The sequence below is a fragment of the Protopterus annectens genome, chromosome 11.part0 (genome assembly GCF_019279795.1).
Source record: "Protopterus annectens isolate FY-2018-M chromosome 11.part0, PAN1.0, whole genome shotgun sequence".
NCBI lineage: Eukaryota > Metazoa > Chordata > Ceratodontiformes > Protopteridae > Protopterus > Protopterus annectens.
The window spans coordinates 815,889,669-815,904,738 of NC_056745.1; the positions used below are offsets into that span (position 1 = coordinate 815,889,669).

At 37.3% G+C, this 15,070-nt stretch overlaps 1 long non-coding RNA gene across 1 annotated transcript in view; it reads right to left on the reverse strand.

Moving 5' to 3' along the window:
- LOC122814842 overlaps window positions 1-6,850 on the reverse strand; it is a 106,288-nt gene extending 99,438 nt beyond the window's left edge. The window contains exon 1 of the long non-coding RNA XR_006366909.1: window positions 6,773-6,850. This is a non-coding gene — a long non-coding RNA (uncharacterized LOC122814842). The remainder of the gene's footprint in view (window positions 1-6,772) is intronic.
- Window positions 6,851-15,070: the final 8,220 nt, after the last annotated feature.

Sequence of the window (15,070 nt, forward strand, 5' to 3'; positions counted from 1 at the left end):
GAAAATGTAAATATATCAAAGACCCCTGTCGTATTTTGGATGGAAAATTCTTTGGTCTTTAACATATATTTACAAAAACTGCATTGTTCACAGGGAAAACAACCTAATTTAGTGCCATCTAGTGTTTGTTGAACTGTGTGTTTCGGGTGTGGACTTTTTGCAAAAATTTAAATGACCTCCTATAGTGACACCCCTCTGATAAGAAAAAGTGCATCTATTTTCCAGTAATTCGGCTAGTTGTTCATCTGCTAATAAAATGTCCCAGTGTCTTTGTACTAAATCTGTCAATAAAAAAAAAAAAAAAAAGAATTTAAGCTTGAAGAACAGGAACTTGTTTGGCAAATTAAAACATATGCACATGTTCCACCAGGGCTTAATGAATACTGCTCGATAAAATGTATTTTGAAATTATAAGTCCTACAAAGGTGAAATTCAGTTGTATAACAACTTTTCTAATCCTTGAATGAATTTATGAATATTTATTTATACATATCTATCAGTATATATTTATACAAATTTTATATTTCCATTTGTTTGAGTTGTTCAAGTTATCTAGCATTTAACAGTATTTAGATTAATTTATATACACAAGAAAATTAAGTAATAAGACTGATGTGTTGTGATTTTAAAATTGTTGCTGATTTAAAAAAAAAGCATTTATATTTATTTACATATACATATTACCTTGTATAATACTGGCTCTTTAAATTTCTCAAGTTATGTTAATTGGTTTTATAATTAATTATCTCATCTCAATTGACAGTTTTATTTTAACTGAGGACTCTTGGGGTTTCTTTGTCTGAAAAAGTTCATGTATTTCCTGAACTAAAGTGATAACAATAAAGTGGTTGGAATTCTACAGCTTGCTGCCTATCTTTGTTTTTGTTTTTGGTTACAAGTTTATTTTTTGTTTTGTCTAAGTTCATCAGTTGTTTGGTATTCCTACTGAATGTAGTGGTAAAATGGATTTTAGATCCATGGATTGATTTAGATCCTTTGTATGTTAATAATTCTTCTTGAGACATCTTACTGACTAATTCACTGGTCTGTGTTAGCTGTTTAGCTGAGTAACCCCATTCTTCAAACCTGTAAGTGAGATCCTCATTAAAATGTGTAAGATCTGACTCTTTTGTACATATCCTTTTAATCGGCATATATTGGGATTTAGGAATGTTTTTAATTATATGACCTGGATGACAGCTGGATGCATATAGAAGGGAATCTGAATGAAAAGGTTTCCAATAAACAGTGCTGGTTAAAGTGTCATCTTCTTGTTTATTAACCATAACATCTAAGAATGGAATACATTTCTTATCAAAATTCACAGTAAATTGGATGCCCCATTTATTATCATTTAAATATTGTACAAACTCCTCAAGATGTATTATATCTGATTTCCAAATCATCCAGCAGTCATCCTGGTATCTCAGCCAGATGTCAATCTCCTCAATGAAAATGTTATGGCTACTATCATAAATCATGTGATGTTCGAGGTAACCCATGAAAAGGTCTTCATATATGAGGGCAAATTCTGCCCCCATTGCAGTATCTTGTAATTGTAAATAACATTTACCATTGAAGAAAAACACATTTTTAGTTAGGGCATGTTCTACAAGACAGAGAAGAAAAGTATTAAATCCAGGGCTGTATATGTTCAATTCAGTGAGTCAGAATTCCAGTGCCATTAAACCTGCCCAATGGGGTATGCTTGTGTAAAAAGGAGTGACATCTAACATACACAAAAACCAAACTTGTTCAATTTCTGAATCAGCAATAATGTTTATGAATTCCATCGTATCCTTAATCCTAGCCCTGACAGCCTGTAATAAGGGTTTTAAATATTTTGTTAAATAGACGGAAATAGACCCTGTTAGGGAACCCCTGCCTGGCACAATTGGTCTGACCGGTGGGTTGTAAAGGTGTTTGTGTACTTTAGGAAGCAGATATAAATATTGGGGAGTAGGATCACTTACCTTGAGATGAAAACATGTTTTTTGTCAATGATGCCTTCATCCACAGCCAGATCCATAAAAATGTCTATTTGATTTTTAAAGTGTGGAGTAGGATCAATAGACATAAATGTATAAAATCTAACATCAAGTTGTCTATTTGCCTCCATTTCATATTGAGACCAGTCCATCACCACTATGGATCCCCCTTTATCTGCCTGTATGATGACTATGTCCTTCCTGTTTTTAAGTTTCTTTAGTGCCTCCCACTCTGAAACATTTAAGTTTTTGCTAAGCATGCTCACATGTGAGTCATTCCCAAAATTAAGCTCTCTAAGAATATTTTTCTGAAAGATCTCCACATGTTTATTCATTGGTGGTATAAAGGTGGAAGGATGGCATTTAAAATCCGCCTCATTTACTTCATTGTGGTTTTCTGAATCACTGAAAAATAACTTTAGGTTTAGTAATCTACAAAAAGATAACAAGTCATGAACAAAATTGCTCTCTGACACAACAAAATCGGGTATAAAGTTGAGTCCTTTATTTAGTAATTTGTATTTAGTTTCAGATAAAACCACAGAGGATATGTTCATGACATTCTTTGAACCTGTTTCAGCTCCAATAGTTGTAGCATGGTTTCTAGTGTTAAATTTGGACCGGCCCCTATATTTATGTTTTCTCCCCCCTCTTTTTTGATAACCCCTAAAGGGATCTTTTCCATACCCAAAGCACCGTCCCTAGAATAACTACATTTGTGCACTGGTGACGTCTGATGAATCTCAGAATCTGTGTCTGTGTGAGAGGACAATTCCTCCCCAGAGCCATCACTGTTTGTTTTTTTTTAAGAATAGATTTCCTTTTTCTCTTATGACCTAAGGTAGAATTATAATTCTTAGCAAATTTGACATTTTTAGTTTGTTCGAATGGATGACCTTGGCTGTAGTCATGTAAGTCCCTATTATATTTGCAGGCCTTCTTTTCTTTTAACCCATTCTCAAATTGTAATAAATCCCCACTCAGTCTCTTGATGTATTCCTTATATTGAGGTCTGTGTTCATACTGTTTAGCGTCCTGACATCTCTTGGATAGTTCTGAGTTGAGAGTTTCTGTTCTATGTAGAGGAATATTTGGCATATTTTTTCTTGGGCAAAGATTTCATTATATCAATAACCTAGTCAATATATATATATATATATATATATATATATATATATATATATATATATGAATATATATAAGGTCAAAATTAAGGGGATTTAACATGGATCTCACAACCATTCTACAAGGTTTATTGGTTGATAATGAAGATATAGCTCTCTTTGAATCCCAGGGAATCAATTCCTTATTAAGTAGTGGACAGATGGGTTCTGAAGATGGTTGTCAAAATCTTTTTGATGCCATTTCCAAAAATATGAAAGCACTAAGATCTAATATTTGGCACGCCAGATTATTTAAAGCTGATATTCAGAAGGACATTACTCCAAGGGGCCTTAGGATCAGGATGAAACTTCTAGTGGGTCAGCCAGATGATGAGCTACTCTCTACTTGGTCCAAGATACAGTACAACTCCTCCATGGATTTTGTAAAAGCTTTATATGCTTTCCATACACATAGAATAGAAACTTTCAACTCAGAACTATCCAAGAGATGTCAGGACGCTAAACAGTATGAACAAAAACCTCAGTATAAGGAATACATCAAGAGACTGAATGGGGATTTATTACAATTTGAGAATGGGTTAAAAGAAAAGGAGGTCCGCAAATATAATAGGGACATACATGACTATAGCCAAGGTCATCCCTTCGAACAAACGTAAAATGTCAAATTTGCTAAGAATTATAATTCTACCCCAGGTCATAAGAGAAAAAGGAAATCTATTCTAAAAAAAAACAAATAGTGATGGCTCTGGGGAGGAATTGTCCTCTCACATAGACACAGATTCTGAGATTCCTCAGACGTCACCAGCGCACAAAATTAGTTATCCTAGGGAAGGTGCTTTAGGTATGGAAAAGATCCCTTTAGGGGTTATCGAAAAAGAGGGGGGAGAAAACATAAATATAGGGGCCAGTCCAAATTTAACACTAGAAACCATGCTACAACTATTGGAGCTGAAACAGGTTCAAACAATGTCTTGAACATATCCTCTGTGGTTTTATCTGAAACTGAATACAAATTGTTAAATAAAGGACTCAACTTTATACATGGTTTTGTTGTGTCAGAGAGCAATTTTGTTCATGACTTGTTATCTTTTTGTAGATTACTAAACATAAAGTTATTTTTCAGTGATTCAGAAAACCACAATGAAGTAAGAGAGGTGAATTTTAAATTCCATCCTTCCACCTTTATACCACCAATGAATAAACATGTGGCGATCTTTCAGAAATGTATTTTTAGAGAGCTTCATTTTTGGAATGATTCACATGTGTATATGCTTAACAACAACTTAAAAGTTTCAGAGTGGGAGGCACGAAAGAAACTTAAAAACAGGAAGGACATCGTCATCATACAGGCAGATAAACGGGGATCCATAGTGGTGATGGATTGGTCCCAATATGAAATGGAGGCAAATAGACAACTCAATTATGCCAGTTTTTTACATTTATGTCTATTGATCCTACTCCACACTTTAAAAAACAAATAGACAATTTTTTGGATCTGGCTGTGGATGAAGGCATCATTGACGAAAAAACATGTTTTCATGTCAAGGTAAATGAACCTACTCCTCAGTATTTATATCCACTTCCTAAAGTACACAAAAACCTTTACAACCCACCAGACAGACCAGTTGTGTCAGGCAGGGGATTCCCTAATAGAGCCTATTTCCATCTATTTAACAAAATATTTAAACCCTTATTACTGGCAGTTAGGGCTAAGATTAAGGATACAACGGAATTCCTGAACATTATTGCTGTTTCACAAATGGAACTAGGTTGGTTTTTGTGTACATTAGATGTCACCTCTCTTTACATGTGCATACCACATTGGGCAGGTTTAATGGCACTGGAAATCTGGCTCACTGAATTGAACATATACAGCCCTAGATTTAATACTTTTCTTCTCTGTCTTGTGGAACATGTCCTAACTAAAAATGTGTTTTTCTTCAATGGTAAATGTTATTCACAATTGCAAGGTTCTGCAATGGGGGCAGCATTTGCCCCCATATATGCAGACCTTTTCATGGGTTACCTAGAACATCACATGATTTATGATAGTAGCCATAACATTTTCATTGAGGAGATTGACATCTGGCAGAGATACCAGGATGACTGCTGGATGATTTGGAAATCAGATATAATACATCTAGAGGAGTCTGTGCAATATGTAAATGATAATAAATGGGGCGTCCAATTTACTGTGAATTTTGAAAAGAAATGTATTCCATTCTTAGATGTTATGGTTAATAAACAAGAAGATGGCACTTTAACCAGCACTGTTTATAGGAAGCCTTTTCATTCAAATTCCCTTCTATATGCATCCAGCTGTCATCCAGATCATATCATCAAAAACATTTCTTAATCCGAATATATGCGGATTAAAAGGATATGTACAAAAGAGTCAGATCTTACACATTTTAATGATGATCTCACTTACAGGTTTGTAGAACAGGGCTACCCAGCTAAACAGCTAACAAAGACCAATGATCTGGTCAGTAAAATGTCTTGGGAAGAATTATTAACATAAAAAGGATCTAAATCAATCCAGGGATCTAAAACCTGATTTACTACTACATTCGGTAGGAATACCAAACAATTGATGGATTTAGTACAAAGACACTGGGACATTTTACTAGCTGATGAACAAGTAGCCGAATTACTGGACAATAGATGCACTTTTTCCTATCGGAGGGGTGTCACTATAGGAGGTCATTTAAATTTTACAAAAAATATCCATACCCTAAACACACAGTTCAACAAACACTAAATGGCACTAAATTATCAGGTTGTTTTCCCTGCGAACATTGCAGTTTTTGTAAATATATATTAAAGACCAAAGAATTTTCCAGCATAAATACGACAAGGGTCTTTAATATATTTACATTTTCTAACTGCAGCAGCAGTTGATTCATTTATTTGGCTGAATGTAAATGTTCTGCATTTTACATCGGATAAACCTCCAGATCTTTTAAGCTGCGTGTTTCAGAACATTTAAGTAACATAAAAAATAGGGTTGCTACTAATGCACTATATAAACACACTTTAGTCCACAAAACAGCCCATTTTCATTTTACAATTATTGGCAGGGTGATGGGACAAACATTTTCCAATAAGAAATGGCATGAACTTCTTAATGATAAAGAAAGATCATGGATCATTAGATTGGGTGGCCTTTTTCCACCTGGTTTAAACAAACATCTTTAATACATTTTTTAATATTGTTTACTTCTCAATATTTATATTAGGTTTGATAAAAAAGTTATTTGTTTCTATTTCTAGAATTATTTAATGTAATTATTTTTTATTATTACTATGGTGTTCTATTTTATAGTCTGTTTGTATTAGGAATTTTTCCTAGGTTTTCTTTTCATTTGGTTTTGCCTACTAATTGCTTCTCTCTTTTTATTGGTTTATAGGTTGGTGACATATACATAAAGAGCACTTGGTGTTGTGTACAATACATTTTTGGCATTGAAAAAGGTCATTTAGGCCGAAACCGGTCTGCCTTCTTTTTCCAGAATAAAAATTGGATTCCTCTCATTGTGCTGACTGTTTGTGTGTATATTCTACATATGCCATCTTATAACACTATACATACAATCGTCTGAGAAACTTATAAAAAGACCATGAATCAAGATTCTTATATTTAAAATCATATTTACTTACTCATTCAGAGACCTAGAGAAAGTTGCAAATGCTTCAATGCTACCTTCATTTTTGTCTTCTAACTCAAGAATCCAAACTGGAACCTAAAAAAAAGTAAAAAGCAAATACTCATGGATCACCTTTAAATAAAACATAAATAAATTCAAAATCTTTGCATGTGATGATGCACACATCTGTAACATTAATGTGAAAGCTGAGGTCATATTCATATGTTACCTCAGTTTGCAAAACACTGCTAAATGACAATACAGCAACACTTTTAGCAATTAATAATTGGGGGCATGAATTCAACCTATGGTTACTCATTAACTGGTAAAATTATTTCTTTACAAACAGATACTCTATAGTTTTTGCACAACACAATGTACACTGTAGGCAGCTGCTAGATTATTAGCAGCAGCACTCGTTGTGTAATAAAAAGTTGCTTGACACTACGTAGCAACTCAACTAAGATATGAATTCTGTTTGCTGAGCAGATTTTAGGGAAGCATACCAGTTTTTCATTGGCCAATTGTTTGGATAATGCCCCTTGACCAATATATGCATTTCTTAAAGGATATTTCTGTGTGGATTTTTATATTTTGTCCTGTAGTGCATTGCCTTTTGAACTGATTACATCATGGTAGTGAGTGCAAGGAGTAAAGCAGCTTTCCAAAAACGTTTTAGTTACTCATGTTTCATTAAACTGTGTTTTGCCAACAGTAGAGGAGATCTTTCTTACCGCATATTTTCAGACTCCTAAATCCTTTTGCTCCTTAGTACCTCCTAAGAGCCTACTGAACCCTCACTATATTCTTCATCCTGACTTTGAGTCTTTCTTATAAAATATAACTCTTCATCGTACAGCATGGATCCTGTATTGGCATCTTTTAGCCTGCTCTGCTATTTTCTGCATACATTCAGAAAGCAAGTCAATGAGTGTGCTTTTGATTGTCTAACATCATGGCAGAAAGAGATACATCCCTGACTGTAACCCAGATGTGCAAGACCAATTAGCAAATTAGTTGCTGTTACTGGTTTTGAGGTGGGGTGAAATTAATGGCCAATGCTGCCACACCCATTGAAGGGCAAGAGACTGCAGTTTAGTCCACTGCAAGAGTAGCACATGGCAGAGTCCAGTTGACCCAGCAAGTGATCAATAAAACGCTGACAGCAAGCTCCATCCAAGAAGCATGTTTCTATAGTAGTATGTACAGAAAAAAAGCATGTATGAATACTAAAATGGATCCAAACTCTGGGATGTCCACTCACTAATGTTGCCAGGAAGAAAGGACATAAGACATGAAAAACCCTGGTAGCTACCAGAATAATGCAACTAACTGGATAATGGACTTCCACTACTGGTTCTCACTGGATTCATGTCATATGATTGAATGATTAAAACATCGAACCTCACTTCAGTGAATCTGTTATCATCATGGAGTATCAGTGGGATGGACAGATCACAGGAGAGGTTAATGACCAGCAGCAATAGGGAGAAAATGACAGAATGAGTGGTATCCCCTCACTTTATGAGGAACTTTCCAATGCATTGGCATGGAGCCAGCTTCAGATGAACCAGAGAACTATAAGGCAACATTTTACATCTGTTCCTGCTTACCATGAAGAAATACAGAAAAAAAAAACTATGTGCAGAGAAATCTGCAGATTGTCACTCTCAAATTAGATAAAAGAAATGGTTTAGAGGAGATCTGAGAGGGGAAACGACAGGTAAATGTCCATTTCAACTCATCAGTAATCCCCAGGCCTGAATGCTGAATTGTCTGAAAGCTAATTTTGTAACACCAAACAGAATATCCAATATTTTATTGGTATTTTAAATATGCATTGTTTATTTCTCTATTTTTGAACTGCAGTGTGTTGCATTCAGTGAATATTTCACTTGTATGCATTTATATGCATACATCGACACACTTTTTTCAAACTGGATATTCTGTTTGGTGTTACAAAATTAGCTTTTGTGCTTTAGAGGAAAGAGTTCCTTTTAGGAGTGTTAGCTGCCACACCCAACAACCTTTGGTTTTAGACCATGTGGTATGACAAGTGGGTTATTTAAACTCTTGCTTCTAAGGAAGTGTGTATCTGATGAAGTTAAAACTATTGTGGATTAACGAAAAGTGTTCTATCATTTTTGAGTTTAATAAATACTGCTTTTGTGGATCTAGTTGGACTCAACTGGTGTGTGATACAGGTCTACTCAGGATTCTTTGGTGTGGATTAGCAGTTTTTCATTTTCAGCAGTTTGTTGATACTTGCCATATGTCCTATTTGTAACTCTTACAGCTATCCATCTTATCAAGAATAAATCAATACCTACTTTTTCTAATTTATTGATCAATGTTTTGTGTATGAGCCTGTCAAATTCTGAAGTTAAATGTATACAAATTACATCACAGCACAATTTTTCATTCATCGCTATTATTACATTGTTGTGGAACATTATTTTACAGGTGGTAATAGATCAAATTTCAACATGTGCATGCAGATATATGGTATCAAGTCCCAACTCTTCCAATTGTAACAATAACTTATCCAATATTACGTTCTCCATTATTTTTCTACAGCACAAAAGTAAACTTAACGATTTGTATGTCTCCAGTCTTGTGGAATCTCCCCATATTTATATGACCTACTAACTAACAAATATAATGGTACTGTAAGTTTTTGCTGAAGTGTTCTCAGGACATTATTACTAGTTCCATTATGTTTCTGTGCTTTGTTTGGATCCAGTTTGCAGAGTTCTTTTTCAATATAATCTAATTTGATTTCAGTATATGAGGTTACCTGAATATTACTAGGACCATTTAGCACCCCCTTTGTGGAGCTAAACTGATTTGCATAAGATTTTGTAAATATATCTATAATCTATTATGTCTGAAAATACATTTTCATTATTTTTATCAATGACCAACACTCCTCTTCTTGTGAATGCACCTGGCTTCAATTATGCAGATGACTACCATTATCACTCAGCAAGCTGTCATTTCCATTGAAATCTGGCTTACAAGAGCACAACTCTTATTCATCCCTCTGAAAAACAAACTCCTCCACTTCACTCCAAAAACGCGCACCCCTAAAAAAGCATCTTTCAAAATCTTTTTTGGCAAATGCACTGAAATTGAATTAGTCTACCATATCAAATGATTAAGGGCCATAATAGATGATAATCTTACATTTGATATCCACATCCAACGAATAGCAAGAAAACCCATCAAAAACCCGGCTTATTATACAGAAACAAGCATTTTCTGAGCACATCCAGAAAAATTACTCTAGCCAAAACCTACCTTCTGCTCTGACTACTCTGTGGAGTGCCAATTATAACCATGTATAACCCTCTTTAAAAAACAAACTTTAAAGCTGCTGCAACAAAGTTGCCAAGTTTGCTACTAATTCATCCTCTTTTGCCCATCATTGTAAACTAGCTGTCTGGCACTCCTCCTCCACCTCTCCTACATTCAGCTTATAACAATACATAAAATGATACACAAACTATTAGCCTGCCCAGCTCTTACTCCCTTTAATCAACATATACTTCCCAAGAGCTCTTAGATCAGAAGACAAACAACTTCTACCATAAATAAACTGAATAAATCCCCTGGACAAAGCCTATACTCATACTCAGTGGCAAAAAAGAAAACTACTTACCTCTAACCACCAGAACTATTTCTAACCTACCAACTTTTAAATGCTCCCAAAGAGAATACTTTACAAAATCTTGGACCTGCTTCTGTACCAAACCTGGTTGAACTTACTCACTATACTTCGCTCACCCCCTTCAACCTAAATCACACTTCCCAACCCTCTCCAAACCCCTGCCCTCCTGCACTCCTTTCTTTTATTTTCCCACTATTTTCCATTATCCATTTAATCTCTCCAGACCTTTTTCTCTACCTCTTTCTCTGTCCTCCCTACTAACTGAAGACACCCTACCAAGCAGTCTTCTTATAATCCCCTTCTCTACATCCTTCTTCCTTCTATAATCATAATATGAACACTATCTTTCAAACTAGGACATCATTCAATTTTCCCTCAATGTTTCTAATCATGTAATCTCTAATATCTCTTTAAATATCTTATTAGGATTGACTCTTGTCTCATTTATCAGATACTAATCTATGTTTTTCTCATTACAATATTTTGTTCAATCTTATTTTTTGTAGTTTAACTTGATACTGTGTGATTAAAAATATCTGTACTTGATTTTTGAAAGATTGTGAGTGTGGAGCTTTTCTCCCCGGGCCTTCAATGAAAACGGGGACTTTCTAGACCAGTCAGACTTTCCCGGTAAACAGATGTCAAATAAATAAATTAGTTACATTCCAGCACTTGATTTTTCCTGTGCTTAAAATTATATAAATGTTATAAACCTCAAAGGATCCTTAAGAATCTTTATCATCTTGGCCAAAGGGCCCTTTACACATACTCATCACCTAATGTTATACTAACATCATCTTAACACACTCATTCACTCATTTTAAAATAATACCTTACTTACACTGTGATTTCCAAACAAAATAAAAGTCCTTATATGTCTCACCATAATAAAGAGGAGCAAATATAATCTTTTATGTCTTTCAAAAATCATCATTCCAGAGCCCCATTTTCCCAGTCTTGAAGCAATACTCAGTGCTAAATGAAAATATGAATTCAGTAATCTAGGCTTATGTTGGTTATTATTGCAAACATTTTTATGATTTATATTTGATTGCTTTCTACCATGCTTGTGCTTTTGAGCTGCCATCTTAGAGCACTCCATCACCATACAGACATACCTTAATGTGACAAGTTTCGCCATTACAACTTCATACTAGTACTCTCCATTGACACCCATTCTCCTGTAACAACTAAATTTGGCAAAAAAAAAAGAAGAGAATGACAAATCAAACCTTATACTCAGTATTAACACTGGTACCCTCTTGAGAAGCACATCTTAGGTTCATAGGTTCATACTAGGCTATCTGCCCTAGGGCATTTATAAGCCTAGCCAGAGTGTGTTTGGCTTTCGCCACCCATTTTAAATTAATTTTGCTATGCCCTTTTTCGAGGTTAGTATACTGTGCCTCTGTCTAACAGTGACACAGAAGTGATACCCGGGGTAAACCTATGATCTCCCATCCACTCATCAAGATTCCTCTTGAAGAGAGTCAATGAGGGACTCTGCCTAACCTGGACTGGGATTCTATTCCAGAGTGAAGGGAGCCTCTGGGTTATGAATCTGTCCCTCCAGCATGTCCTATTTATTTCAGTGCTGAGGTTCAAGTCTCTCGAGCACGTAGCTCGATGGGATTTGGATTTTCTGAGGTGCAGCATGTCCATTAATTCTGGGTTGGACATGGCTTTATACGTCAGGCACAGATCGTCTCTGAGCAGGCGGTATGCCACTGAGTAGAGCGGGAGTTTCTTTAACCGGGCAGCATATGGCATCTGTTTGTGCTCTTTGATCCTCTTGGTGAGGTACTTTTAGGGTCTTTCCAGTTGCTGCAGGTGTCTGGTAAGGGACATCGCAAAAGGGGCGTTGTACTCAATTATGGGCCTGATGAGGGATGAGTAAAGAGGCACGATGACCTCCCCTGATCTAGATGTGAATCCCTTCATGATTAGGTGGGCTATATAAAATGTTTTTCTAACCACTTTGGCCACGTGGTTGTCAAATGAGAGATTGCTATCAACTTGGGTCCCCAGGTCTCTAATTACTTCTTCCATACTTAATGGATTACCACCTATGTGGTAATTTGTGGGCACTTTGTTTTTGCCAAAGGGGATGACTATACACTTTTTGGCGTTTAGCTTGAGGCCATGGCTCTGGCACCAGTTGTCTGTTTCTATGAGGCCCTTTTGAAGGATGCTTCTGTCAGCTGGAGAGTCGATTATGGTGCCCAGTTTGCAGTCATCTTCGAACTTAGTCAGCCACGTCCTTCCATGTTGGCCTGTACCTCCGAGAAATATATACTGAACAAGAGAGGTTCCAGGACTGAGCCTTGTGGGATGCCACTTGTAACTGGTTTGGAGTCTGACATGGCTTCAGCAATTCTAACCATGTGGGTTCTGTCCTTGAGCCAGTTTGCAACCCATCTAGTGACATAGGGGTTTATATTTAAGCTGGTGAGCTTATCTATAATGCCCGAGTGGGGTATTGTATCGAAGGCTTTTGCGAGGTCCAGGTAGCCTGTGTGGACCACCTTCCCCTCGTCAATGGCCTTGGTGAATGTTTCAAAGAAATCAACCAGGATTAAGAGGCAGAATCTGCCCTTAACAAAGCCGAACTGGGTAGGATCCAGTGTCTGTAGGTCCCCAATATCTTTATTTATGAGGTCCATGATGATCCTTTCCATAGCTTTGCAGACCAAGCTAGTCAGGCTTATGGGGCGATAGTTCCCAGGATCCATTGAGGCGCCACCTTTGTGGAGAGGGACCACTGTTGCTGTACGCCACTCTTTTGGTACATATCCTGTAGTAAGGCTGAGATTGAACAGTAGTTTTATGTTTGGGTTTTGCTCTTCTTGGAGTTCATGTAGGACACAGCCCGGGACACCATCTGGTCCCATTGATGCTGTGTTTTTTGCTTTGGAGAGGGTGGCTCTTACCTGAGCATCTGAGATGTCAGGGGGGCAGCACTCTGCTGGGATAGATATTTGCCCTTTTGGTGGGGAGGGGGGGAGAAGTTTGTGCTGAACCTGTCAGCTAGGATGTTGGCAATGTCTGTGGGTTCGGTATATTTTTTGTCATTTTGGACTAATTCTGAGCATATCTGGGAATTCCCACCCAGGTTCCTAACATAACTAAAGAAAGCCTTGTGATTATCTTTAGTGTCCTGTGCAATTTTTCTCTCTAGGCTGGCCTTAGATGATTTTATGAGTGCCCGTAGTTTTTTGCTAATACTGATCAGAGATGCCTTCCCTTTTTTGGATTTTGCTCTATCATGTAGTAGCTTCCTCCTTCTATTGTATAGTTTGTTTATGGCTGGGGTCCACCAGGCAGGACGTCTGCCTTTGGAGGATTGGGTCTTGGTTTTATTTGGGATTGCATGATCCATGCATTCCTGAAGGTGTTCATAGAATGCATTTATAAAGGATTCTGCGGTCAGGGCCGTATTTTCCACAGGCCAGGGGGCTTTGAAGGATTCCACCTCGGTTTTGAGGAGTGTGAAATTTGCTTTAGAGAAGTTTTTCACTGTGGTTTTCTGGGCAGGGGGTGGGGTCGGGATGTGAATATCCAGTGAGATTAGTTTATGGTCTGATCTTACCAATGAAGGATACACTTCTGGTCTGGAGCATAGAGTCCCCATGTTGGTGATGATCAGGTCCAGTATGTTTTCCCCTCTTGTGGGAGTGGTAACAAGTTGTTCCATAGCATTTGAGTTTATAAATTCTAGGAACCTTTGGGCTAGGGTGTTGGAGCTAGAGTAATGCTCCCATTCTGTGTTTGGGTAGTTGAAGTCACCCAATATAATGGTGTTTGGAGAGACCTTCATATTTTCCAGTGTTCTCAGGAAGGCCGCGTGGGGTTCCTGGATTTGGGAGGGTGGTCTGTAGCAGGCTATAAACTGGAAGGCAGTTTTCCCCACTGTTAGTTGCACATGGATAGTCTCTGATGCTTCGTGCTGTGCCACCAACCTGGAGGTGTGGGTATCTTTGACGAATATTGATACTCCCCCTCCTTTTGTGGTTCGGTCCAAGTTTTGGGGCTGAAAAGCATGGTATGAGGTATAACCTGGTAGTGCTGGGGTGCTCTCGGGAGCCTTGAACCAGGTTTCTGTTACTGCACAGATATCGATGTTCTCCATGCTAAGGAGAGTTTCAAGTGCATGCATCTTGAGGTTTAGACTTCTGGTGTTGAGTAGTATTACTCTTAGTTTCTTATCCCTTGTGATAGCTGTGGAGGTGGGTTTGTCTTTTGAGCCTTGCCTAAAAAAGGCACTATGGGGGTAGCAAGAGCCTTTGCCAATATCCGAAAGCCCAGGGGTGACAGGTGCAAGCCGTCCCTAGCGAAGCATTGTGGCTTGTCGAGCATGTCATCCCAGGCTGACAGGCATTGGATCCCCTTTGAATGACACCAATACTTAAGCCAATTGTTGAAATTGATCATATTTGTCTTCATATTGTGACATCATTCTTGGTGAGGGTAAAATGCTACTCAAGGTCAGGGTCATACCGGCCTGGGCTACATGCTCAGAGAGCTTCTCTATGTCTCTTTTCATGTAGTCCAGGGAGGTACATCTCAGGTCATTTACACCAGCATGGACAATGACTGAGTCATATTTGTACTTGCCTTGGAGTGACCTGAGTGCTTGTGTTA